Below are 27,884 nucleotides of genomic sequence, written 5' to 3'. Positions count from 1 at the left end.
GCAAGAATATATGAATTTTAAAGAGAATTTGATGAAGGAACCTTACTTATGAAGATGCCTAGAATAAGTATACATATATCATCCTACAGTGCACTAAATTGGATGACCCAAAATCAGGGAGAGGATATCCATTAATGGAGCCGGCTCTCATGATATATTGAGCCGGCTCTATGTTATTTAATGGAGCCGGCTCTTAGAAATTTATAGAGCCGGCTCTTAGCATTTTCTGAGGTCTGCTTTGAGATGCCGAGAGTTAGGCTTTTAGAGCTTTTGATAGCATGTGTGAGCCGCCTCAAGAAATGTTGGAGCCTGCTCTGCAAATATTTTTGGAGCCGGCTCTTAGTAAATTTGGAGTCGGCTCTTGCATACTTCAAAGGAGATGTTGAGAGTTGCACTTCTTAGAGCCTTTCATGGAGCCGGCTCTTAATGAATTAGAGCCAGCTCTTACTAAACTCTGCATGAGATCCCGAGAGCAACTAAAATGTATGCAGGTTTTGGTCCAGGTTAAGAGCCGTCTCTTATTTTTATAGAGCCTGCTCTCTCAGTTTGCAGAGTCTGCTCTTATATAAAGGGAGTTGGCTCTCTCTTTAAAAATCAAGAGATCCCAAGAGCAAGCACTTTAAGATCATCTGTGAAGCCTGCTCTGCTTTGTGTAGAGATGGCTTTCCTTTTCTTCAAAGAGACGTCTCTCCTCTAAATGGAGCTGGCTCTGCTGTTGCTAGCTTTAGCACATAATCAGTAATAAAACAGTTTAGCTCAGAATTAGTTTTGTAGCCATTGTGATGCCTCTGAATCAAAGGCATAAATGGAATTCTATAAGGTCTCAGGCCTAGAATACACTCTCACATACTTGGTTCATCTTCTCACAAGAGCTCAGAGGTTAAGTAATTCATTTCATAATTTAATTTCAGCCTCAAAATCAGTTATAGACTAGTTTCTGTAGAAACTCTGCACTCAGGGACAAAACTTATAAAATCACTGCAACACTACCTTGAATTCGAAGCCCTCAGTTATATTTCATGTTAATACACTTGCTAAGGCAAAAGTTACAACAAGATAAGCATGGTATACAATTTTCACAGTTTAAATCCCAAATTTTCAGGCCTTAAACCTTAACAACTTAGGTTTACTAGGCCAAACTTCAAGTTGGTCAGTTTTGATGAAAATTTTGAACTTCACTAGCCTCTATTCAACTAAATACACTTGCTAGAATGATTGACAGATGAATCACAGCAAGATATTAACACTTCAATGTATTTTACACTTGCTCACTAATTTCTGAGAATGTATCCAACTTTCACTCTTTATTAAGAATACAGGAAATCATGTGGTCAAATGGCCTCTCGAGACACTCTCATTTAGCTTTCTTTTCTAGGGTTTTCTTTTTTTTTTTTTTTTTTTTAACTTTGAGGCTCACCCTTTCAATTTGCTATAATAGCCTTTATATAGAACACACACACTTCCAACCTTTAGGAAAGCAATATAAATTCTCATTCTTCATTTTAATGAGATGGCTCTCTTCCAATGAGATTTGTTCCTCAAGTTGAACAACATCATTTTCTATATGCATGGAAGTGACACAATTAAGTATAGATAAAACATTTAAGATCACAAAAGCATATAGAAGACTTTTTAAAACATTGCTACTTTAATACATTTGATAAGGTTCACATGAAATAGCATTGATGGTCTACATTAGATAATGTATGCTTTTATTTGATGGCATATCTTCCAATAAATTTTTCACAAAGACTGGGCAAAGTTAATCTAAAGATCATTTGAAAGATAGAGAATCATTTTATGTTAGCATGTTCATAACTCATATGCCAAAACAAATTACTTTTATGCAAAATATCAAAACATAGACATTTTTACATCTATTAGGAACAAGTAGCATATCAAGAGCATCATGCTTAGAATTTCATGATTGAATTCTTCATATAAAAGCATATTAATGAGAAAGGAATTAGTTACCCATGGTACTAACTTCATTAGCTTGGTGGTAGTTTCTCAAAGTGATGCATCCTTTCCATTTTGTGATTGAGAAATTCTTGGCATGATATTTCTTTTGTGCTCTAGGCACCAACTTGAGAATCCACTTGTCCTTGCCCTTGAAATTGTTCCCAAGAGTGATGCTTCCTTCATAATCCTTAATTGATGCCCTCAATTAACCCTATAAGAAAGGGTTGTATATTCTTCTTTTGGTACCCAAAGTTTCTTGGGTCTATATGAGTTAGGCAATGGAACATAAGTTCCTTTTGGAACCCAAATCTTCTTTGACCTCAATTTCTTTCTATATAAACAATCATGAATCATATGTCCTAATCTTTCACAATAATTGCATTTAGAGGTTTGGGTACCACTCTTGACAAAATGATCATACAAAGGCCTTTTTATTCTCAACAAGCATGCATCTTTAGTGTGAGGATCATATTGTATCTCATTTTTGAAAAAGACATCTCTTTGATTTCTAAGTACAGTACTCAAATTCTCCTTTTCTTTGGTAAGCTTTGCTAAAATGTCATTTTGATCATGAATTATTTTCTTTAAAGACTCATTTTCGGGAATAAGATCAATTGATGAAGATTCTTTAGAAAATACACATTTCATTTCATTTTTCAATGACTCATTTTCAATTTGAATCTTTTCTAATTTTTGCACAAGATATTGATTTTCCTTTTTCAAAAAGTCATTTTCCATTTGAACTTTTTCATGTCTTTGAAGGAGATCATGGTTTTCCTTTTTAAAGGAAGCACATTTCACAAGCATGTTTTCTAGCACACCTTGTAATTCTTTAAATGCATCAAGTAATTCATTGTGCTCATCCACTAACTCATTATAGGAAATATTTATATCAAAATCATCATGGTTAGAATTTACCTCATCTTTGTCGGCCATGAGACAAAGATTAACCACCTCTTTTATGCTACTTACTTCTTTGCTAGAAGCTTGGAGGTCTACACTCTTCTTTTGCATTGCTTCATTTTCTTTACTATAGGAATAAGAGTAAGTTCTACTAAGAAAGTTCAAATGATTAGTAATGTTAGTAGAACTAGAATGCATCTCACTACTTGATTCATTTTCATTTATGATGGAAGACACATCTTTTTCAATAAGCATAGGCATATATGATTCCTTACCACTAATTGATCCTCCATATGCTAATTCAAGTGAGTTCCAAATTTCTTTAGCCGTTTTACAAAAGATAATTTTGTTGAACTCATTTTTGCTTAATGCACAATAAAGATAACATGTGGCTAAAGCATTACATTGAACTAATCTATGATCATTTTCATCCCATTCACTTTTTGATTTAGGATTTTCATTTCCTTCAATAACTTTAGTTGGGATATGATCACCAATTTCAATAACTTTCCATAAATCAATATCAATACTTTTTAGAAAGGCTTTCATTCTAATTTTCCAATAGATATAATCATTTCCATCAAAACAAGGAGGTTGATCATTGGATTGTCCTTTTAAGTGTGTGATACTACCATTGTTGGCCATGATCATACTCTAAGACGATTAAGTCCTTTAAATAGAGTTAGGCTCTGATACCAATTGTTACTCAAGAATTGACTCTAGAGGGGGGGTGAATAGAGTCAATGGCTAATTTTCGTAATTTATAGAAATACAATTTCTAATTAACAATATAACCTATTGTGCAATAATCAACATATAAAATCAAGATATGAAAGTAAACAATTTATAGCACAATTATAAAAGAGATAAGGAAAGAGAAATTGCAAACTATAACACGGCGATTTTTGCGAGGTTCAGAAAACTCCTACTCCTCGGCTCAAGATCCCTCTTGAGACTTCCCAATCCAATATAGCTTCTCCTTACGGGTGGAGAGCAAACCTTGATTAGAAGTAACTCCTTGCTAAGAGAAAACCTCTCTTAGTCTTCCTTTGGGTCACACCAACCCTTACAATATCCTTGCTAAGAGACCACCTCTCTTAGTTTTACATAGGCCACACCAGCCCTTACAATTTCTTTGCTAAGGGAAACTCTTCCTCTTAGTCTTACAGCAGATTTGTAGATAGAATTTGTAGTACAAGAAATCCTCTCAAGAACTGATACAAATCAAACCTCACAATAGAGTATATATGAAGTCAAATGAAGCTCAAACTCTAAGTATGAAATGTATGAGAGATGATGAGGAAAAAATGCAGAACAAAAGCTCTATATAATGGTAGAGCAAAAAGCTCTCTTGGGATGCACTTGAATGAATGTTCTTGAATGCTCTCTCAAGTAGTATAATAGAGCAGAAACTCTATGAAGATTAAGACAAGAGCAAAAGCCCTTTTGATCTTTATGCTTGATTGAATCTCTCAAAAATAGAATTAGCGTGAAATGAGAGAGAAGAAGAGAAGATATGAGAACAACAGCTCTCTTTGATGCAATATAATGTCTCTCAACAATGATAGTTTATTTAGCATGCTAGCCCTCTGTATTTATAGAATTTTGAGACTCAATATAGCTGTTACAGGTTGTTGGGAAACATTTAATGAAAATAATTCCGTTGCAGTTCAAAACCCAGAAAGAGCCTGCTCTTAAAACAAGTGAGCCGTCTCTTTGTTCATTTATTCCTTAGAAAGAGCCGTCTCTTGTAAACAAGTGAGCCGTCTCTTTATTTTGAAGAATCATTTTTCCCTTATAAAGAGCCTGCTCTGTAAACAAGAGAGCGTGCTCTATGTTCATTTTCATTAGAAAGAGTCTGCTCTTGTAAAAACTTGAGCCTGCTCTTTATTTTGAAGATGCATTTTTCGTAGCTTACTTGGAACAAGAAAGAGCCCTCTCTTTCTTTTAATTGAGCCTTCTCATTTTAATTGAGCCCTCTCAAATACTAAAGTTGTGGAAAAGAGCCTTCTCTTTATTTTTCGTTAAAAAGCCTACTGGAATTGAAAAGAGCCTTCTCTTTTATTTCATAGAGCCTTCTCCATCTCATTGAGCCTTCTCTAATTTTTCATGGAGCCTTCTCTATTCTTTGAGCCTTCTCTAAATTTCATTGAGCAGGCTCTATTAGCCTTGAGAGAGCTGGCTCTATTTCTTATAGAGGTTGCTCTTGCTTCATGAAGGCTGCTGCTGAATTGGTTTGGACAGAAAAAGTTCATGACTTTAGATGGACATAACTCAGTCCATGAAACTCCAAATGAGGTGAAATTTGAGTCTAAATTTATTACCTTGAAGTAAGCTTTCTAATTCCACTAGCCTTGCTTAAAAATTCTAAACACAGAAATGGTTATGGCCATTTTAGTGCAACCTGGTCAGAATTTTCGCAGAGCAGAATCAGTCATCTTGTGATGGTTATATCTCTCTCAATTCAAATCCTTTTTAGGTGAAATTTGAGTCTAAACTCAAGAGCTCGAAGTCAGCTTTCTAATTCCACTGGCCTTTTGTAAAAATTCCAACTACACAAATAGTTATAGCATTTTGAGTGCAAGCTGGTCTGGAAATTTTCTAGGCTGAAAATTGCTTCTTTTGAGATATTCATTTTTCTAGCACCTAGGACTTTGATGAATGATTCAATTTAGTTCAAGGCCTATTTCTAGGAGTCTAGGGACATATGAAGATGTTAAATTTCAAGTGCATTGTGTCCTAGAGTCATTTACCAAATTATGGCAATAAAGGCTTTAAAGATGAAATATAAAATTCAATGCCTTTTCCTTTTCTTTCTAGAGACCAAAATAAGTATTGTGATTAATGTGCATGGTCCTAGCATTTCTAGCTTAAGTTGAGTTCTTTCAAAGCTTATGTAAGCTTGAACTAACTTATTCTTAGCAAAGACTTCATATGTTAAATATATGTGTATTGAAGTTCAAAGTCTATTGCTAATGATGTAGGAGCATATGATGTATGATATGCATGGTCCTATAGAGATGAGCTTCAAATGAATTCAAGAATACTATGACATTAAATCTTAAGCTCTCACCATCTTATCTACCCCTTTTCTTCATTTTTGACCATGATCGTTTAGGCTTGATGAAGACTTGCTTTCTTTCTTTGAAATGCTTTGTGTGATCTTTGAAGTCCGAACTTTTCTTCAATTTCTTGCAACTTTGAGGCTTCCTTGAATCCATAGCTTGAGTATTTGTAATGCTTGGAATGGATCTTCTAGCTCAACATTGAGAATTGAATATTGATCAACTATATATCACTCAATGAAAACATTAGTACTTAAACATCATTGATGGTTTGTAATCATCAAAACATAAGATTGACCTTTAGATAAAATCCTTAGACCAACAGGACAAAAGTGGTTAGTGGGTGGTACAACTGTGGATAGGATCAATCATTTAAATAAAGACAAAAGTGTTCGATCGATCAAAGGGTGGTGTTGGATCGATCAAACTTTGGACTTTTTGCTTTGGGCCAAGGCTTGGATCTATCTTGAAGTACTGAGATCGATTATTATTCGATCGATCGAACCTTGAAGTTGGTTCGATCGAACTTTGCTGCTTCCCACCTTTGGCTTCATTTACTTCCTTCTTTCTCCACTTTGCTAATTTCTTTATTTAATCCCAGAATTGCTTCAATTAAGCTCTTATTTCGTTGAGTTAGCTTATTTTTGGGATAAGTGCCTGAAAATGGGAATAATACGAAATCAATCTAAAATGGTAAAGTAAGATAGATAAAGGTACTAGAATGCCTAAGCTTAAGGGGTTTAAATACGCATTTTTCAGCGCTCATCACCTATCCTTTTTAATTTCACTCAATGGGGAACTATTTGGCTATTTCAAAGGTAGAAGGGGTATAAGACAAGGAGATCCATTGTCACCTATGCTATTTGTCTTAGCAATAGAGGTGTTATCATTGTGTGTTAATAGACAAATTAAGATCAATGCTGGATTCACCCACCACAGGAGATGCAAGAAATATTCAATCACTCAATTAACCTTTGCAAATGATATTTTGATGTTTTCTCATGCTAACTTGGCGCTTATCTGGTATGCAACTCAATAGAGCAAAATCCAAAGTGTTCTTCTTAGGTGTGGACAATGGCTCAAAGTCTGCAATCATATCATTGCTCCAGTTTAAAGAAGGGACACTACCTGTAATGTACTTAGGCCTCCCATTATCCCTATCTTCAATCAATGTTAGAGATTATCAGACTCTCATTGAAAGAATTATTGCTAGAGTGGGCTGTTGGACAGCTAAGTTCCTGTCATATGCAAGAAGGGCAGTGTTGGTCATAGCAGTTCTTTCTTCTATCCAAGCATACTGGTCACAATCATTCATCCTTTCTAAAAAAGTACTGGATCAGATTATCCAATTACTTAGGAGTTTCTTCTGGACTGTGGTTGCTTGGTATGTGCTTTGCAGGACCAAGGCTAATGGGGGACTTGGTTTTCAAGATTTAAAGTTAGCCAATAGAGTAGCTAACTTGAAACACATTTGAAAAATTTATAAACAGAAAGAGAGCCTGTAGGTGAAATGGTCCAAAGTTTATCTCTTAAAATCAAAAAGCTTTTAGTCAGTTAAACCAACAAGTTTGAGCTTAGGTTTCTGGAAAAAGCTATTGGGGTTTAGGTCAATGGTAAGGGGACTTATAAGACACAAGGTAGAGGAAAGGAAAGATATAAGACTATGGTTGGATTACTGGCTACCTAATGGTCTAATTACACTGTAGCTGGGACTTAATGAATTGGAAATTCTTCAACTTCATAATAACATGCTAGTTGATAGCCTAATTTCTAATAATCATTGGGTCAACCCTAACACTTTACAGCTGCACTAGTTCTTTCAAACCAGAAACTTCTTATCTCAATTATATGAACTACCACTTTCTACCACAACTCCAGATGTTATTGAATGGCTACCTAGTCCCACAAATGAGTTTTCTATGTCACATACATACAAGTACTTCACTCTACCCTCCCCAGTTTTCCATTAGCACAAACTAATTTGGTTCAAGCACCATATACCTAAGCATAGTCTCATACTATGGATGGCAGTGAGGGGAAGACTATACACTCTTGATGCTAAACCTGTCATCCATAAACACTACACTGACAACTGCTATCTATGCAATTCTACTTGGGAGTCCATTGACTATCTCTTTTTTTAGTGTGCCTACACTTCTCACATTTGGAAGTTTGTTCAGGAAGTAGCAGGATTCTATATTAGGCTTGACAATTGGACACAACTACTACATTGGTGTATTGCCCACTGGAACTCAGATTTCTTTATACATAAATTACTTTGGGCTGCAACTGTTTATTTCATTTGGATGGACAGGAATGCTAAAGCTATTAACAACATATCAGCCTTATCCACTGGCATCATAGCTCAGGTGAAAAGTTGTGTTAGAGCTAGACTAGCAACAACCAAACTCACAACCAGTTCTGATTTGAAGAAAATCCACTCTATCCAAGAAATTTGGTTATTGCTTCAACAAGGGTGTGCCTCCTTTGGTCATCAGCTCCTACTATCACCCTGAGTCATGGTACTAAGCATGTTGATTGTGGAATAATAATACTACTACTTTGAAGGAGAATTATCCTGTTGATCATAAGTCTGTTTGTCCATTTTGTATCTCCTAGTTGGTGTAACTATATTTTGGATTGGTTGTTCGTTCCTTGTTTGTGGTTTGTTCTATATTTGTTGATTCCCCTAATTAGGGCACCATGTACATTATTCAATCTTATATACAAGCTTATCATTTACCCAAAATAAAAAAGAAAAACTTGAAAGTAAAGAAATATAGAATAAACATTTTCTCTGTATTAGCACACAATTCATAAGTTTATACGGGTTCTCTTTATAGGAAAGAATACACGCACAAAATTAGAAAACCGATTACAGTAACTAGCTGGCCTAATTAATAATTTCCTAATTTACAGCATTTGACCATTATTCTATTTACAGTAAATATCCTCCAAATATTATATTTACAACTAATAATATTTGGTAGTATTACTACCGAATCTTTCCTTTTCAACACTCCCCCTCAAATTAAAGGTGGTGGTTTTTTTTTTTTTTTTTTTTTTTTTTTTTTAAGGGTGGCTCTGATACCATATAAACTTGAAAGGAAAGAAATATGGAATAAACCTTATCTCTATATTAGCATATAATTCACAAGTTTACACGGGTTCTCTTTATAGGAGAGAATATATGCACAAAATCAGAAAACTGATTACAGTAACTAGCTAGCCTAATTAATAATTTCTTAATTTATAGCATTTGACCAATATTCTATTTATAGCAAATATCTTCCAAATATTATATTTACATCTAATAATATTTGGTAGTATTAATACCGAATCTTTCATTTTTAACAGAAAGCCAGCAATTGAAGGTGACACATCGAATCTTCCATGTGAAATCATATGCACTATACTCTCAAAACTACCCATCAAGTATCTAAGGTAATTCAAGTGCGTTTATAAATCATGGCGTGCTGGAATCTCTGAGCCCCAATTCGTGAAATTGCATCTCAATGAATCAATTAAGTTAAACCATCAAAGACTTTTTCGCTCAGAGATATTGTCCGACCCTTTCTACTCTATAGGCTATGAAAGTTTTGATATTTTAGTGGAAAAAACTAAGCTTTCCTTGTAAGAAGTATAAGAAGTATGGAATGATGTGTACTTGTAATGGTCTAGTACTATTAGGTCTTGACCATGACAAGATGTGTGTGTTATGGAATCCACCTATCAGAGATTATAAAAAGTTCTCATGTCCACCTCATAAATATGACAAATATAAGCCAAAAAGATTTTGCTATGATTCTTCCATGGATGATTACTGATATGGAATATTCTACTAGATAAGAATTCCAAGTGACATGGAGACTCAAAGGGCATGGATAAACTTAAGGAGATAGAAATAACAACTATTACCCTCTCCAATAACTCTTAAATCCGTAATGGACAAGAAAAGTAAATTTGTTTCATGATAGAAACTACTACCGTTAATGCTTCTATAAAAGAAGTCATCAGTCAACCTAAAAAGGTACGTGATAAATTCCATATTTAATCCTTTATTGAATATTTAACTTTCAAGTACTAACTTGACCGTCGGAGTGCACCCGACCGGCACAACGCCAGTCATCACTTCTATCTTATCTTGCAGAAAACATCTTTGACTCCGGCCCGCGTAGATTTTTACACCAACAGTTGGCGTCGTCTGTGGGAATACGATGTTTGATGATAGTTATCATCCCAAAAATCTGCCCAGAGTCGAGTTGATTTCGTTCAACAATCATTAACAGGGAATCCTCTAATTTTTATTTTATTTTTTTCTATTTCATTGATCCATGCATTATTTATATATGGTGATCGACTAACCAAAACTTGATTCAGTCACGACTTGATCCACTAATCGGATTAGTGTCAATTCACTACCTTCCCTAAAATTGTAGTAGAACTATCTATAATCCTTAGTCTTTGACCAAAAAGTCATTATTTATTTTTTCTTTTGTACATCCCATTAAACTTTATAATTAGTTTTTTCTTATTTTCTCTATGAAGAAGGTTGATAAATCAACATCCCATAATTTACTAATTAATGCAACAAAATAGTTAATGACTTGCCAATTGAATTGATTAATAATCTAAAGGCCGAAGCTAATTAATTGTCTTACAACTCATTATTTTCATGTCATTGTCACATATATTGTACTTGTAAAGTGGTTCCATTTTCAGAACATTCAATAAATTGCAAGTTATGTTTGTTTCTCCGTATTGTTCATGATATTATATCTTTGATACAAGGGCTTTTAATATGTTATGGTCAACCATGTATTCTGATTATACTAATTTTTGGAGTCAAACATGATGACCAAAATGGCAGCAGTGATCCAAGATCCAAGGTCTGATATTGTGTCTTGTATTCTCCATTCTATCAAACAACTGGGAATTATTTGGTCAACCAAAGTTTCATAGATCAAACAGTTCCAGCAATCTCTGAACCGAAATATGTTTGAACCGTACTGAAACTCCATTGAAGATCTAGCCAAAAAGCTCAACATCATTTTTTTTTATTCCGCATAGAGTGAAGCTGAACCAATAGAAATCAGATATTCTACTTTAGTCTTCGTATTGACAAGACAAGCAACTTTTAATTCTTCAATAAACATATGTGTTACTAGAGTAGTGAATTTTACAGACACCAACATTATATATAAACTTGTGTAGTGCCACTATAGACTTGGCTCTAGATGATACAAATACATGCTTGAACCTGTGATAGTGAATATTTCAAGTTATTGTTATTTTTCTCGAGAGAAAGACTTCTTCACATGAAGTGCTGAGGTATGATTTCTGTGCTAAAGCATGACTAAATATCCAATTTTAACTCAAATTCAAGGTACTTGCACTTTTGGGTTTTTATATCTACTATCTTGCAATAAGTAGTAAAACTAAAAGATGGAAGGTTGGAAACTGAACACCCTTCGTGAATTTAGCTAATTCTGGTTCATATGTGCTATAATCATCTGACTATTTGGAAACTATATTTTATTTATGAGAAAGAGATTTGAATTTTGAATTAGTTGTGAAATATCTATCATTCTTTCCATTGGCACAACAAGATTAATAATTGCAAGTACTTTTTAATGTCACTATTCTATCTATTTGGAGCCTGTATTCAAAAGTTTCAACTCAATATAAATTGAAACTGGCAAAATAAATAAAGTCGTGGGGTTTCTTATGAGTTAAAGCAATTTAGTTGTGACTGTTATAATTGGGTTGGATACCTGACTTAATTATTGTCATATCCTAAAATCAAAATTTATCCTAAAATCATAATTTTTGGAGATTATTAAGATCTTTTTTGGGAAGCTTGAAATTTCTATTCTTGTCATAAAGTTTTTCAAGATAACGTGTAACTACGAACCCCCTTATCAAAGGGGGCTAGCAACAAGCTGAGTAAAACCACTCAAGATTACTGCATCCCCCATATTAAAAGGGGTCGAAATCAAAGTGCCTCGTACTATAAGGGCTCGAGCTGAGTGAAGCTCGTAATTATCGTCACTTGTTACAGGATGAGCTAGGTGCAGCTCATATACTACAAGAAAACAGTTCATTAGTGATAGTCTTTTAGTGACACACTAAAAAACTGTCCCTAAAAATAGTATTATCGAGGACAGTAAAATTCCACTGTCACTAATACTTAGTGTCACAGGGGTAAATTCTGAACACGAATTTAGTGCCCTATGATGGCACTAAGCCAGAAATATGAACAACTTTTTCGAATTTCTAACTTAGCACAGCCAACTAAAACTTACTGCCTAGAACACACAGCAAGTAAAATACTCTCACACACAAGTATAGTTGCAAGAATGTAAAGACAATAACACCCACAAATTTATAGAAGCACAAGGCTTCCAACCTTTTACTATTATTCACAAAATAGTACAAGGAAAGGCCTTAACCTGCAGAAACATACAAGAGTCTCTCACAACACAACTCTGTGTCTCACTCTCAATCTGCCCTCTCTACAGAACCCATATTAGTAATATATAGGCAAACTCTCAAAACCGCCCATAACTGCCCACTAAAGTGGTGGATGACACCCCTATCCACCTAAGGTCATGTTGGCACCCACTAAGTGTGCCAACACTACACATGTAGTTGACAAGCCCAACTACTAGCTTGTTGGCATGCTCTTCTCATGCCACTTGTCCACAGGAAGTTACACATTATTTGCCACCTTCTATATATCAACATAGTGGAAGAAAACTGACTCTAACCACCTGTGTGTTGTCCCCTTAGATCTGTGCCACATGCATGGGAAGTTACTCAGCACACCCCCACTCCCCATAACATATGCATATGAATGGGAAGTTGGAAAGTTACTCAGCACACTAGTGGGAAGTATTAGTAACTTCCCCCAACCAACTGAGCCCACTTAGTGGAAAGTGTAACTTCCCCCAACCAACTGAGCCCACTTAGTGGGAAGTGTAACTTCCCCCAACCACTTGAGCCCACTTAGCCATCTTTTTTAACTATAAGCCATGTCTGAGTCCCCTAAGCCAACCTTGCACGCTGAGCCTTGCCTACCACCACTGCTTTGTGCCTATGTCCCAGACTTGACTATGTCACACGTCCATGACTTGTGTGGTCCATGCTTTAAGCAACATCTAAGCCAACCTTGTGAACCTAGCCCATGCCAAACCCACTAATCTGCACTTACATATATATGTCTCAAAGTGCACGACATCCAAATCGAGTGCCGTCTGTGCCAACCATCTTCTATGGACTCAAGGTACCTCCCATAAAGATCCCGAGCCAAAATTCCAAGCTTCGCTTTTTCGCCATATTTACGAAAATGCCACTCGGCATCCCCAATGCACGCTGACAGCATCCCATGGCTGTCTGGGGGCTTGTCAAAGTCCCAACCCCGTAACAAACTTCCCCCACTTAAGAATTTCAACGTCCTCGTTGAAGCAATCATAAAGTGTCACAAGTCTCTGCCTGCAACTTAGCATGTTAGCCCCGACCAACCCGAATACTGAATATTAACACTGCAACAACTCCACTGCTACATTTGAATAATGCCATAAACCCCAACCTCCGCATCGATTCATGACATGAAATCTGAACACCTTTGGATTCTGTCCTCACAACCAGCAACCCAAATCAGAAAAATAAATAAAGAGGGAATTCACCATTACCAACCTTGGCAATAAACTCAATGAGCATCTCTGCATAGCCTTCCCCCGAAGCCATGCGCTCACCTGCACCTATCATGACTGCATGACAATAGGATTGACCTGAACATTACCCTCATCCAAGTCTGAATCTCTTCCATTGGCTTCTTCAGCAACCATAGCATTCACCTTCTCCTTCTTAGGACAGTCCCTCGCCCTGTATGGACCCTTGCAAATGAAGCAACCACAGTTTAGCTTTGGCCTTTGCTGGATGAACGTCGTTTCTAACTTACCTTTGTCTTTCTCTTCCTCAGCAACATCATACCTCTTGGGCTTGTCACCGAACTTGCCCTTCTTCTTCAGTTTGCTAGCGATAGTAGAGTCAGACTTTTCAATCTGTAAGTCCACCAAGCTGTCTGCTGCAACTATAGCACAAGATAGGTTGATCACTCCGCTCCTCTTTAACTCGATTTGTGCCCATGATTGCAAGCCTGCCATGAAATTAAACAATTTGTCCCCTTCGGACATATCTTTGATATCCAACATCAAAGATGTGAACTCTTTCATATATTCACGCACTGTACCCGTATGCTTAAGTCTCCTCAACGACTCCCGAGCCACCCAGCCAGAATTTGCTGGAAGAAACTGCTACTTCAGTTCTTTCCTCAGCTTTGCGAATGCAGTAATTTTAGGGCGTAACTCGTCCTCCACCCGAGTCCGCCACCACAATTTAGCATCACTAGACAAATACATACTGGTAATAGTTACTTTGTCATTATCTAGAATATGGGCTGCTCGAAAATATTGCTCCATATCCTACAAGAAATTCTCCAGATCTTTGGCACTCCTCTTGCCCCTGAATGACTTTGGTTCTGGAATTTTGATTTTGGAAGATGATAGCTTCTCACCCACAACAGTCTGATTGTGTATGGCCCTCTTCAACAAAGCTACCTCGCCCTCCAAATCCTTCACATGTTATTTGAAGAGGTCTGTCATGGAAATCGCATCATCCATCATAATCTGCATCTTCGAGTTTGTCTCCCTCACAAACTCTTCAAGCATTGATCATATTGTCTACAACTCAACTGCAAACAGTTTCATCTACTCCGTCAAGGCAGCAGCATCATCAGATTGTGGAACACCTACCAAGGCCTCCAAACAAGTCACACGATCTTTGAGAGCTTCTGTAGAATTACCACCAGCCATGACGAACCCAACTTTGGGCTCTGATACCAATTGTCATAGGGGTAAATTCTGAACACGAATCTAATGCCCTATGATAGCACTAAGCCAGAAATATGAACAACTTTTCTGAATTTCTAACTTAGCTCAGCCAACTCACACTTACTGCCTAGAACACACAGCAAGTAAAACACTCTCACACATTAGTATAGTTGTAAGAATGTAAAAACAATAACACCCACAAATTTACAGAAGTAAAAGGCTTCCAACCTTTTACTATTATTCACAAAATAGTACAAGGAAAGGCCTCAATCTGTAGAAGCATACAAGAGTTTCTCACAACACAACTCTGTGTCTCACTCTCAATCTACCCTCTCTACAGAACCCACATTAGCAATATATAGGCAAACTCTCAAAACCGCCCATAACTGCCCACTAAAGTGGTGGATGACACCCCCATCCACGTAGGGTCATGTTGGCACCCACTAACTGTGTCAACACTACATATGTAGTTAACAAGCCCAACTACTAGCTTGTTGGCACGCTCTGCTCATGCCACTTATTCACAAGAAGTTACACATTATCTGCCACCTTTTATATATCAACATAGTGGAAGAAAACCGACTCTAACCACCTGTGTGTTGTCCCCTCAGATCTGTGCCACATGCATGGGAAGTTACTCAGCACACCCCATAATATATACATATGATTGGGAAGTTGGGAAGTTACTCAGCACACTAGTGGAAAGTATTAGTAACTTCCCCCAACCAACTGAGCCCGCTTAGTGGAAAGTGTAACTTCCCCCAACCAACTGAGCCCACTTAGTGGAAAGTGTAACTTCCCCCAACCAACTAAGCCCACTTAGTGGGAAGTGTAACTTCCCCCAACCACCTGAGCCCACTTAGCCATCTTCAGTAACCATAAGCCATGTCTGAGTCCCCTGAGCCAACCTTGCACACTGAGCCTTGCCTACACCCACTGCTTTATGACCATGTCCCTGACTTGACTGTGTCACACGTCCATGACTTGTGTGGTCCATGCTTTAAGCAACATCTGAGCCAACCTTATGAACCTAGCCCATGCCAAGCCCACTAATCTGCACCCACAAATAAATGTCTCGAAGTGCACGACATCCAAATCGAGTGCCGTGTGCGCTAACCATCTTCTATGGACTCAAGGTAACTCCCATAAAGATCCCGATCCAAAATTCCAAGCTTCACTTTTTCGCCATATTTATGAAAATGCCACTGGGTACCCCCAGTGCACGCTGATAGCATCCCATGGCTTTTAAAGGGCTTGTCAAGGTCCGAACCCCATAACAAACCTCCCCTACTTAAGAATTTCAATGTCCTCGTTGAAACAATCACAAAGTGTCACAAGTCTCTGCCTGCAACTTAGCATGTTGGCCCCGACCAACCTGAATGCTAAATATTAACACTGCAACAACTCCACTGCTGCACTTGAATAATGCCACAAACCCCAACCTCCGTATCGATTCATGACATGAATTCTGAACACCTTTGGATTTTGTCCTCACAACCAGCAACCTAAATCAGAAAAACAAATAAAGAGGGAATTCACCGTTACCAACCTTGGCAATAAACTCAGTGAGCATCTCTGCATAGCCTTCTCCCGAAGCCACGCGCTCACCTGCACATATCATGACTGCATGACAATAGGATTGACCCGAACATTACCCTCATCCTAGTCTAAATCTCTTCCATTGGCTTCTTCAGCAACCATAGCATTCACCTTCTCCTTCTTAGGACAGTCCCTCGCCCTTTGTGGACCTTTGCAAATGAAGCAACCATAGTCTACCTTTGGCCTCTACTGGATGAACGTCGCCTCTAACTTACTTTTGTCTTTCTCTTCCTTAGCAATACCATACCTCTTGGGCTTGTCACCGAACTTGCCCTTCTTCTTCTTCAGTTTGCTAGCGATAGTAGAGTCAGACTTTTCAATCTGCAAGTCCACCAAGCTATCTGCTGCAACTATGGCAGAAGAGAGGTCGATCACTCTGCTCCTCCTTAACTCAATTTGTGCCCATGATTGCAAGCTTGCCATAAAATTAAACAATTTGTCCCCCTCGGACATATCTTTGATATCCAACATCAAAGATGTGAACTCTTTCACATATTCACGCACTGTACCCGTATGCTTGAGTCTCCTCAACGACTCCCAAGCCACCCAGGCAGAATTTGCTGGAAGAAACTGCTACTTCAGTTCTTTCCTCAACTCTGCAAATACAGTAATTTTGGGGTGTAACTCGTCCTCCACCCAAGTCCGCCACCCCAATTTAGCATCACCAGACAAATACATACTGGTAATAGTTACCTTGTCATTATCTGGAATGTGGGCTGCTAAAAAATATTGCCCCATATCCCACAAGAAATTCTCTAGATCTTTGGCACTCCTCTTGCCCCTGAATGACTTTGGTTCTGGAATTTTGATTTTGGAAGATGATGGCTTCTCACCCACAACAGTCTGATTGTGCATGGCCCTCTTTAACAAAGCCACCTCGCCCTCCAAATCCTTCACATGTTCTTTGAAGAGGTCTGTCATGGACATCACATCATCCGTCATAATCTGCATCTTCGAGTTTGTCTCCCCCATAAACTCTTCAAGCATTGATCGTATTGTCTGCAACTCAACTGCAAACAGTTTGATCTGCTCTGTCAAGGCAGCAGCATCATCAGATTATGGAGTACCCACCAAGGCCTCCAAATAAGTTACACAATCTTTGGGAGCTTCTGTAGCATTACCACCAGCCATGATGAACCTCTGGGCTCTAATACCAATTGTCATAGGGGTAAATTCTGAACACGAATCTAGTGCCCTATGATGGCACTAAGCTAGAAATATGAATAACTTTTCTGAATTTCTAACTTAGCTCAGCCAACTCACACTTACTGCCTAGAACACAAAGCAAGTAAAACACTCTCACACACAAGTATAGTTACAAGAATGTAAAGAAAATAGCACCCATAAATTTACAGAAGTACAAAGCTTCCAACCTTTTAATATTATTCACAAAATAGTACAAGGAAAGGTCTCAACCTGCAGAAGCATACAAGAGTCTCTCATAACACAACTCTGTGTCTCACTCTCAATCTGCCCTCTCTACAAAACCCACATTAGCAATATATAGGCAAACTCTCAAAACCGCACATAACTGCCCACTAAAGTGGTGGATGACACCCCCATCCACCTAGGGTCATGTTGGCACCCACTAAGTGTGCCAACACTACATATGTAGTTGATAAGCCCAACTACTAGCTTGTTGGCACGCTTTGTTCATGCCACTTGTCCACAGGAAGTTACACATTATCTGCCACCTTCTATATATCAACATAGTGGAAGAAAACTGACTCCAACCACCTATGTGTTGTCCCCTCAGATCTATGCCACATGCATGGGAAGTTACTCAGCACATCCCCACTCCCCATAACATATGCATATGAGTAGGAAGTTGGGAAGTTACTCAGCACACTAGTGGGAAGTATTAGTAACTTCCTCCAATCAACTGAGCCCACTTAGTGGGAAGTGTAACTTCCCCCAACCACCTGAGCCCAGTTAGCCATCTTCTGTAATCATAAGCCATGTCTGAGTCCCCTGAGCCAACCTTGCACGCTGAGCCTTGCCTACGCCCACTGCTTTGTGCCCATGTCCCTGACTTGACTATGCCACACGTCCATGACTTGTGTGGTCCATGCTTTAAGCAACATCTAAGCTAACCTTGTGAACCTAGCCCATGCCAAGCCCACTAATCTGCACCCACATATAAATGTCTCAAAGTGCACGACATCCGAATGGAGTGCTGTCTGCGCCAACCATCTTCTATGGACTCAAGGTACCTCCCATAAACATTCCGAGCCAAAATTCTAAGCTTCACTTTTTTGCTATATTTACGAAAATACTACTGGGCAGCCCCCGTGCATGCTGACAGCATCCATGACTGTCAGAGGGCTTGTCAAGGTCCCAACCTTGTAACACTTAGCCATTAGGGATGGTATGTCTAATACCGTCACCAAACCCCTAAAAATTTGGCCACCGAAATTTTCAGCGGCAAAATTTAGCCCTAGGATTTTGTATTTTGCGTTGTTTGGCTTGAGATACACGTGGCGGTGTCAGGACCATGGATACTTTTTTGCAAAACATTAAAGGTGTGTTTAAACTACGTTGTTTGATATAAAAATTGTATAAACCACTTTAAAGAATTTTCAATTGCTAGGGCTTTGTTTCAGAGAACGCACGTTCGATTGGGTTCGACATCTTCATGGTACTAATTGGATCCTTCTTCAATCTCATTTTGGGTTGACTCTTGGATCTCATCCATCAAATATTCTTTCCTATGTTTTATTTTTTTTTAATCTTTTTATCTTTCGGTTGTTAATTTTGATGTAAAATATGATTACATGTTTTCTGGGTTTCAAAATTGCCTAAAGGCTTGGCAATTGAAGTGAGAAATTACAGAATCAGGTTCTTATCATCTGAATCATTTAGGGAAGTCAAGGACTTCCATCTCCCCCATCTGTTCGTTTCTTCTCTGAACTCTGTTCTCTCCTTTTCATTCTTCTTGTTTTTTATTTTGTTTTTATTTCTTTTCTCTACAATACTGTTCGTTTCTCCCTCTTTATTTCCTTTAGTTTTTATTTTTTATTTTTGCTGTCCTGTCATTTTTATTTTTATGTGTTTTAATATCTTCAAGTCTCTGTCATGTCATTTTTTATTTTTATTTTTTGTTATCAACACTTTATTTACTCTCTTTTTAAACTCGCTATATTTGTTAGATGGATTACAAATTTGGCTTCATCGTATGTTGTTATAATAAGTGAGTTTTAGGAAATTTTTAATTTTGTTCCTAAACTCATAGGTGAGATTAGTTCTATTGCACTTAATCCCAGCAGATTATCAACTTTGTCGCAATTTGAGACTTGATAATAGATACTGTGACTAGTCTGTGAGGCTTAGCCAAAAATTGTATGTTAATGCAATGCATCTTGTGTTGGTGGGTTTTTGTTTTGGGGCTGTTGAGGATGAATTGACCTTCAAGTTTTTGAGATCGATGTGCATCATTCATATTTGTTTTTCTAGTAATAATTTGTTTGCTTTCAATTTTACCGAATTGTATCTTGTTTATTGCGAACTTAATCTTTTAATTTGTGATGAAGTGGTAATTAAATTAGAAATTGTACTAATCGAATTGTTTTCTTGGTTGAAAATTGTAGATTCATATTTTAAACTGCTAAGTTTCTCATTTAAAGTCTACTGGTCATATATTTATATGAAAATCGGTGAGTCTTTTTACATGGTTTTAGTATTCTTCTAGAAATTTCTTGGCATTTCCTAACCATTGAATACAATTCATTTTGAAAATCAGTGAGTCTTTAATTTTTGTAACATTGATATTCAAGGTCATACCTAGTCCTTTCGTATTGTTCATGTTTCTAGAGTATGATTTCCTCCTTTTAATGAACTATAGTAAGAATGTCATTGCTTTAGTACATTGCCATGAATTCCCTATCTCCAGTAAAGGGACAAAAGTATATATTTAACATTATATATGCTCCTTTAACTTACATTAATTATCCATTATAAAGGTGACCTTTGAAGTGGACATATATGCCAATGAAACTAATTTTAATCAATTAAATAAAGGACTTGCTGATTGTTTGATCAATGTACTTTGTCAAAATATTTGGTTTTTTATAGGTGCTTCATTCAGAATATTTGGTTTTCGCTTGATGGCTGATTAGCAATCAATTGAAATTGAATATGAAGATTCATGTGTGCGTATCACTAATAGATGTGAAATTTACTTCTTGTTAATTGAAGCTTGCCAGAAAGACAATTATGTTTTCTCCAAATTTTGTTTATACTGATTTTACTTGTGTAAATTAATGAGAAGCAGTTATTTGGAAGGGGTTGTAAATTGTAAGCATTAGCTTGTAATTGTGTATACCATGCGTATCTTAATTTGTTTCTTTAATAATGTGGCATATACCGATGTTTATCTTTGTATCTTTAATAATGTAACTTCTAAACTTAAAATGTTTTTGTTGATGGTCTTATTGTAATTGATTATTTGTTTGATCACAATAGGTATACTGATAAGAGTGACAGCTTCGTGTTATATTGGGTGTTTTGTTAACAGGTAGAGACCCAATGGATCCATTCTTTGAGGGAGCAGTCACTGGGGGAAGTTTGGGACGGTGGCTTCGGCATCTGCAACAAGAAGGGGAGGCCCGAGAAGCATTTGATAGAAGTATCTTTAGGGAAGAAGTAGAAGAAGATGAGATGCTGATGGCAGTGAGAATTGTTGTCGTATGCCTATCTGATTTGCCTGCGGATCGACATCCAGCGATGAACTTGTTTCAATGCTCACCCAACTGATTTGTCATGTAAGTCTCTGTTCTTCATGTTTTTATTTTAGTCGTCCTGTTATGTCTATACAGTGGTTGGAAGGAACGAAAAAAAGGAAAGAAAGTAAGCTAGTTAAGAAACAATTTCGTCTCCAAACCACCACTGTTTAAGTTGTTTAATTAATTAATTTATACAAGCTTTAATTTCTTTCAGCTGCAACACATCCAAGAGAAACTTTTTTTGTATATGACACCTTTGCCTTGTGTGTGTGTTTAATCTTCGATAAATGCTCTTTTTTTCAGCCACATTTTATGTTTCAAAATAAGGCTGTTTTGTGTGTGTGTGTGTTTGCTTTGACAGAAAGTGTGGAGTATTGTACACCTTAGCCCAACTTTATGTGCTGACTTGAATTTTTTGGGGGATATTATTGTATTTTTCACACTTGTTATGTAGCCATAATTCTATAGGAGTATACTGGGGGAGTGGTTATTTATTATGAACTCTGTAATTTCATTTTGCGCTTCATCATAGTGAAATGCCTGACTCCGTAGACGTAATCCGTGTTTTGGCTGAATTACTTAAAGACGTGTGTTCTTGTTTGTATTCTTATCTCTTTTTCTGCTAATTTTTGCAACAGGTGTTTGTGTGTTGAAGCACTAGATTAGGAATCCGAATTTATCATTTCTCATAATCAAATTTTGGTTAGACAAAGAAACTGAAGCTTGAATACAGTTGCACAAACCAATATTGAGAATTGCTAGTTAAGACTAAGTTGAGCTTGTAACCAGGTCAAATTTGAGTAAGCTTATAACTAACTCTGCTGAATTTCACGTTTAACTAACACTGAAATTTCAGTGTGCGCATGGTAAGTTTTGATGGAGCTCTAAAGAAATAAACATTGTACATAATGGACTGATACTAATGTCTGGTCATATTAGGCTTTGAGGTTGCAATTCAAGTATGGGATTTGATTGCTTTCTTTGGTTAGTCAGCTGAACATGGGCTCTCAACTTTCTTCTTTTGCTTTTTTTTCTTTTTCTTTTTTCTTTTTAACAATGACTTCTCAATTCTCAATAAATGAAATAAATGCCTAAAGATATTTCTTTTAGGAGTAATGCATACCAAATATAAGAAAGTAATGCCCACCATGATTACTGATGTTGGGTGTATTTCTATTATGATAAAGGGATATATTATTGTAATGGTGGGACTTGGAAAAGAAGAAAAAAAAAAAAAAAGTGAGTTTTGATTGATGGTGATAAAGTGAGAATTGATAATTTAAGTTCTTATGAAAAAGAAAAAAAAAACATCATATGGTGAGATTAGCATTATTTGATTGGAGTATAACTTGGAAGTGATTGACTCATTATATTAGCATTCTTGTGGTGATTAGATCTTTTCAAATATATATTTTTTTTACACTAGTTGGGACTATTTATTGTTTGAAATGATGAAGCTTATTAAATTAGTTGTTGATGCCAACATTATGTTGAGTTGGTGGATTGCTTAATTAACATTTTGATAGGTGAAATAATCAATTCTATATCACTTAGAATTTACTTAATGATGAATCATAGAATTTGTAATCTAGAATTTGATACATCGATGTTTTAATATAGTAATATTACATAATATGTGTTTGGATGAAAGTGCTAGAGTGGTAAGATTGATTTATATTAAGAAATGTGATTGTATCAGCATCTAAATAGGTATACTAATATGTGCCAATGCGTTTTCTCTGCTATTCAGTGAACTTTGATTACTTGTGTATCATGTCTATAGATTGATGACATGTAGTGTTGTTATGTTGCTGGAAACTATGAATTTATTGAACTTGTTATATTTTGAATGATTAGTTACAAGATTTTTGTTTATTGTCTCTCTCTCCTTCAATGAAAATTGTAATAAGAACATTAAGTTGTGGTGGGTATGATAATCCTTGATGTGATCAGTTTAGCCTTTACTATTTTTTTGGTACAAGTCTTTTTCTCCTTAATTTTATCTCAATTCTCAATTCTAAGACTTATATGTCAATTGCAGGATGAAATGATGGATAAGTCTTCCCAGATTTCTCAAAATTTTGATAGTACCAGTCCAGTGAGAAATGATGTTGAGATAGTGCAAAACCAACTAGGTATCAGGAAAGGATATTCCTGTGGATTTGGACATGGTTTCGTGATTCCAAGCCATCAATGTGCATCCTCATCTTATAAAGAGGCTTTTAGTAAAAGAGCAGAAATTGTTGATGAAAATAATGTACAATTGGATGTCTTTGCATTTAGTTTAAAATGATGCTCTGATTTTTTAATATGTTGGAAGAGGTTTAAAGTTTATTTTTATATTCTACATATCATATGCTTTTGATATCAATTTATCTATGCTGCATGTGGTATAATATTTTGTGGGTTAGTATGTGGTTATTTCCAGTCATATATATAAATGCTTTGAATTTTCATATTAAGAGTTTTTCTTATAAAGAATTTGAGAAGAAAAAAATATAAACATACAAATATAGCAAGGGCCCAAAAATAAAAACAAAAAAAAATGTAACAGGGACGGTTTCTAGCTATCACAAATGTGATAAAAAAATAAAAAAAAACTAAAGTTATTAGGGACGGTAAATACTGTCACGAATAGTGTAGGTATTAGTGACAGTTCAAAAATTGTCCCTTATATATAACTTATTAGTGACGGTACATTTCGTCCCTAATAACTCTTAGTGACGGGTTATTTGGGACAGTAACTACTGTCACTAAAGACCATTTTTTTGGTGACAGTCTTTTTTACCGTCACTAAAGATCTTTTACGACGTCGTAGCTAGTGACGGACGATTTCGATTTTTAGTGACGATTTTAGGGTTTTTAGTGACGGATTTGACTGTCACTAAAGACCCATTTTCTTGTAGTGTATATAGTACTCTACTTCCCTTGTTAAAGGGTGAGCTGAGTGAAGATCATATTAATCTACTTCCCTTGTTAAAGGGTGAGCTGGGTGAAGTTTATAGTAATCTACTTCCCTTGTTAAAGAGACGAACTGAGTGAAACTCATATTAATCGACTTCCCTTATTAAAGGGATGAGAGGCCGACTGCACCTTATTAAAAATTTTCTCATTAAAGGGACCAAAGGCCAACAACACATTCTTCCCTCATTAAAGGGACAAGAATCCGGCTACTCCCTCTACACAGAAGGGTGAGATAATTAAAGCTTCATTCATTTACTAAAGAGACGAGACGACTATCTCTCGTATTAAAAGGGTCACCTTCCTTCAGACTATACCTCTTTTCCCCATAAAGGAACGAAGGGTCAACTTCATCTTCTTCCCTCGATAAAGAGATGAGAGGTTAACTACTCCCTTATTAAAGGGTGAGCTCACAATGCTCGAGCAAATCTATTTCCCTTATTAAAAAGGGCAAGAAAGTAATCATCAAGCATGCATAACTTAGAAGGACTTGGCATGCCTGACGTTTGACAAGCAAGATTTTGAGAATGGGGGGATACTGATATAGAATATCCGACTAGATAAAAATTCCAAATGACATGGAAACTCAAAGGGCATGTATAAACTTAAGGAGATAGAAATAACAATTATTACCCTCTCCAATGACTCTTAAATCTGTAATGGATAAGGAAAGTAAAGTTGTTTCATGATAGAAAACTACTACCGTTAATACTTCTATAAAAGAAGTCACTAGTTAACCTAAAAAGGTACGCGATAAATTCCATATTTAATCCTTTATCGGATATTCAATTGTCAAGAACTAACTTGACCGTCATAGTGCACCTAACTGGCACAACATCGGTCGTCACTTCTATTTTTCTTGCAGGAAACATCTTCGACTTCGACCCGTGCAGATTTTTGCATCAACAATTACAAGGTGGTATTTATTTCTAAAGCTAATTTTTTTCGACCAAATGAATTTTTTTTTTTTTAGTTGTGGTTTTTAGTTTCAAAGCTCAATGTTAGACCAAGCCTAGGAAATTCCCTTACTTGGGATTTCGCGGTGCTACGATCACTGCGAATGGTGTGTTACACTGGATTGCTTTGACACTACTAAGAAACGCCAAGGTGAGGCGATACCTCTCTTCTGATTCTTCTAGTTCGAGTTTATCAGATGGTGATGACAATGGTAATTACCCAGCTTTTATTCATCCATCCCAAGATTTTAGAATAGATATAGTCAGAACACCCTATACTCTACCGCCCTATTCTCGTTCCTCTTTATACAATTCAAACACCCATATATTCGAATATGCGTATGATTTCACTAAAACATGTGTGATTGTTTCCTATGATATGGTGGATGAGAGGTTCAAGGAGATGCCACCACCAAATGTATAAAAGAAAGGTGATATATTTAGTTTGACGGTTATGAGAGGATGCCTTAGTTTATTTTGTAATTCCATTGATAATAAACATGTTGTGGTGTGGACTATGAAGCAATATGGTGAGAACAATTCTTGGACCAAGTTCATTGTCATCCCACATTGGGTTGAAACAATGAGACACTTAGAGATTACTTAACGTTGTTGTGTGCTACTAAGATAGGTGAAGTTGTGATGATGATAAATCTTGATAGTTTGGTCATCTATAATCCTAAAGAAAACAAGTGCAGGAGTATTGGGCTAAAAAAACAATGGTTTTATACGTGGATAGTTTGGTTTTGCCCATTAGTACACCTCAAGTAAAAGGAAAGAGGAAAAAGAAATTAAGGAGGTAAATCAAATCATCTCTATTTTCTAACTTCTATACCATTTCTAAGTTAATTCTTGTGTTATGATTGTTGTGTTCTATATTAGCTAGTTATCAAAAGAAATACATATAGCTTATCTTTTGGTAGAGAAAAAATTGAAGTAATCAATATGTTATTGTTGTACGTGTTAATTAGTTCAAAATTTAGTGTAATTAAAATGACAGTTACCATTATTTGTAATAATGAGTGTCAACCTCAGACTGTCAACTTATCTATATGTAGCTAAAGCATTGTAGTTAATTTGAGGGATTAGTGAAGATAATGAAGGCATGCAATGGTAAATAGAAACATGATTGAATTACATATGTGTGTATAGCTATGTGTGTTTGTATGTGTTTATATTGTAAGTAAGTAACTAAATGCATACATCTTCACAAAGTTTATATCTTATTCCCTTCCTACATAAAGGCATTTTTAAGTTTAATTTTAAATTTCTTGTATGATGTTTTCTTTTTCCCTCTCTCTCATTTTCTATTTTTACAATGTGAAGATTTTTTTTTTTACCATGTCCAAACAGAGATAACAATTTAGGATACATGGCATCAATTGGCAAGCACACACCAGGCTCTATACCTAGCTTTGCTTGAATGATGGAGATCGATATCGGGAATTAGCAGAGAAACAATAAGTTTTGGGTTTGCTTTATGTTTCATAGGATGTTTATTTTTATTTTTTGCAGTAATGAAACTGTGATTTCTGAGGCACATTAGGAGTATGCCTTTATTCTCGTCTTTATAATGGTTTAAAATAATTTGAACTTCTTGATATTTTGGCATTGATACTTCCCCATGTTATGGTCATTCTCATTTAGCGAGGACAAGAAAGAAATTGTCTATTTTCTTGTCTTATAATGATAAGAAACACACTCTATATTTGACTCCTTCCAGATGTTTTTGTTTGTTTGTCGGAGGAGAAGATAGTAATGTTTCCATTCTTTGTTGCAGATCATTCTCTTGGCAAAAATCTAATAGTAACCACCCATTACAAATGGTGAAAGCCATAGTTAAAAATGTGTTTCATCCTGCGGAATAAACAGAAAAACGACATTAGTTAAGAGATATTAAAAAGAAAAAATAGAAATTGTTCAACTTAATAATAATAGAGAAATTTATTAAGAGATGTAATGTAATATTTGAAGGAGTGCTCTAAAATAAAGATTTTAAGGAAGAATTTGCGACTTATTGCTAGAGAGCCATGCCCCTTTTCAACTTGGTGAGAACCGAGACTATTTTTGTTGATTATGAAAATTGTATTATTATTTAGCATAGCCTAAAAAAAATTTTACTTCCAATTTTTTCTGGATAGTTAAGAATGGTTGGTGGTGGTGTTGGGATTTTAAAGTGATTTCAGAGTGCTAGCTATGTGACTCAAACCTAGTGATGATGCATAAGGAACATGCTTTAAAATTATATTGATAGCGAATGAATTACCAATTTTACTGGTAGTATGTAGGTCTACACAAATGTGATGATGGTTAAGTTTTTATAAATTCAATGCAGTAAAGTTAAAACAGTATTTTTTTTTGAATTAGTTACGGTGTAATCAAGGTTTCAATATTTGACTACTTCAAAATCGTTTTTTTGTTTGTAAATTTGTTAGTAACGAGCAGTTCCAAAAGGCGGCTATTTTGAAAAATGTATTTCATGACGAGAAAGGGAGTTGGCAGTTATTTCGTTATGTTTTAAGAAGGTAATCTTCACGATAATCAGAAAACATGGTATTATTAATTAAGAAATATTCAAATATATATATCTATACTATTATTATTAAATATTAAATGTGCAAAGTGTTTCAGTATTTCAGTATTTATTTATTAATTGATATAAATTCTATAACGCTCAAAATTACCTAATAAAATTAAAATTAATTCAAATTAACAAAATATAAAAAGAGTTTAATTCAAATTACAAAGTCCCACATTGGTTTTAAATAAAAAGGATTACATAAAAGCCTCTTATAAAACTATAGAGCTAAAGAAATAATAATC

General features: G+C 36.0%; 1 long non-coding RNA gene across 1 annotated transcript; it reads left to right on the top strand.

Moving 5' to 3' along the window:
• The first annotated feature begins 18,995 nt into the window (after positions 1 to 18,995).
• Positions 18,996 to 23,739, top strand: LOC132302284 (uncharacterized). Its single transcript, XR_009480801.1, has 3 exons — positions 18,996 to 19,061; positions 20,937 to 21,183; positions 23,186 to 23,739. It is a non-coding gene; the product is annotated as an uncharacterized LOC132302284 (long non-coding RNA).
• The last annotated feature ends 4,145 nt before the right edge of the window (positions 23,740 to 27,884 follow it).

This window comes from Cornus florida, unplaced genomic scaffold, assembly GCF_030987335.1.
Source record: "Cornus florida cultivar Cherokee Brave unplaced genomic scaffold, ASM3098733v1 CherokeeBrave_3.0.0_Hap2_Chr04, whole genome shotgun sequence".
Lineage (NCBI taxonomy): Eukaryota > Viridiplantae > Streptophyta > Magnoliopsida > Cornales > Cornaceae > Cornus > Cornus florida.
Note: the sequence above shows the minus strand (reverse complement) of the source record. Positions and strands in the feature narration are given on the sequence as shown.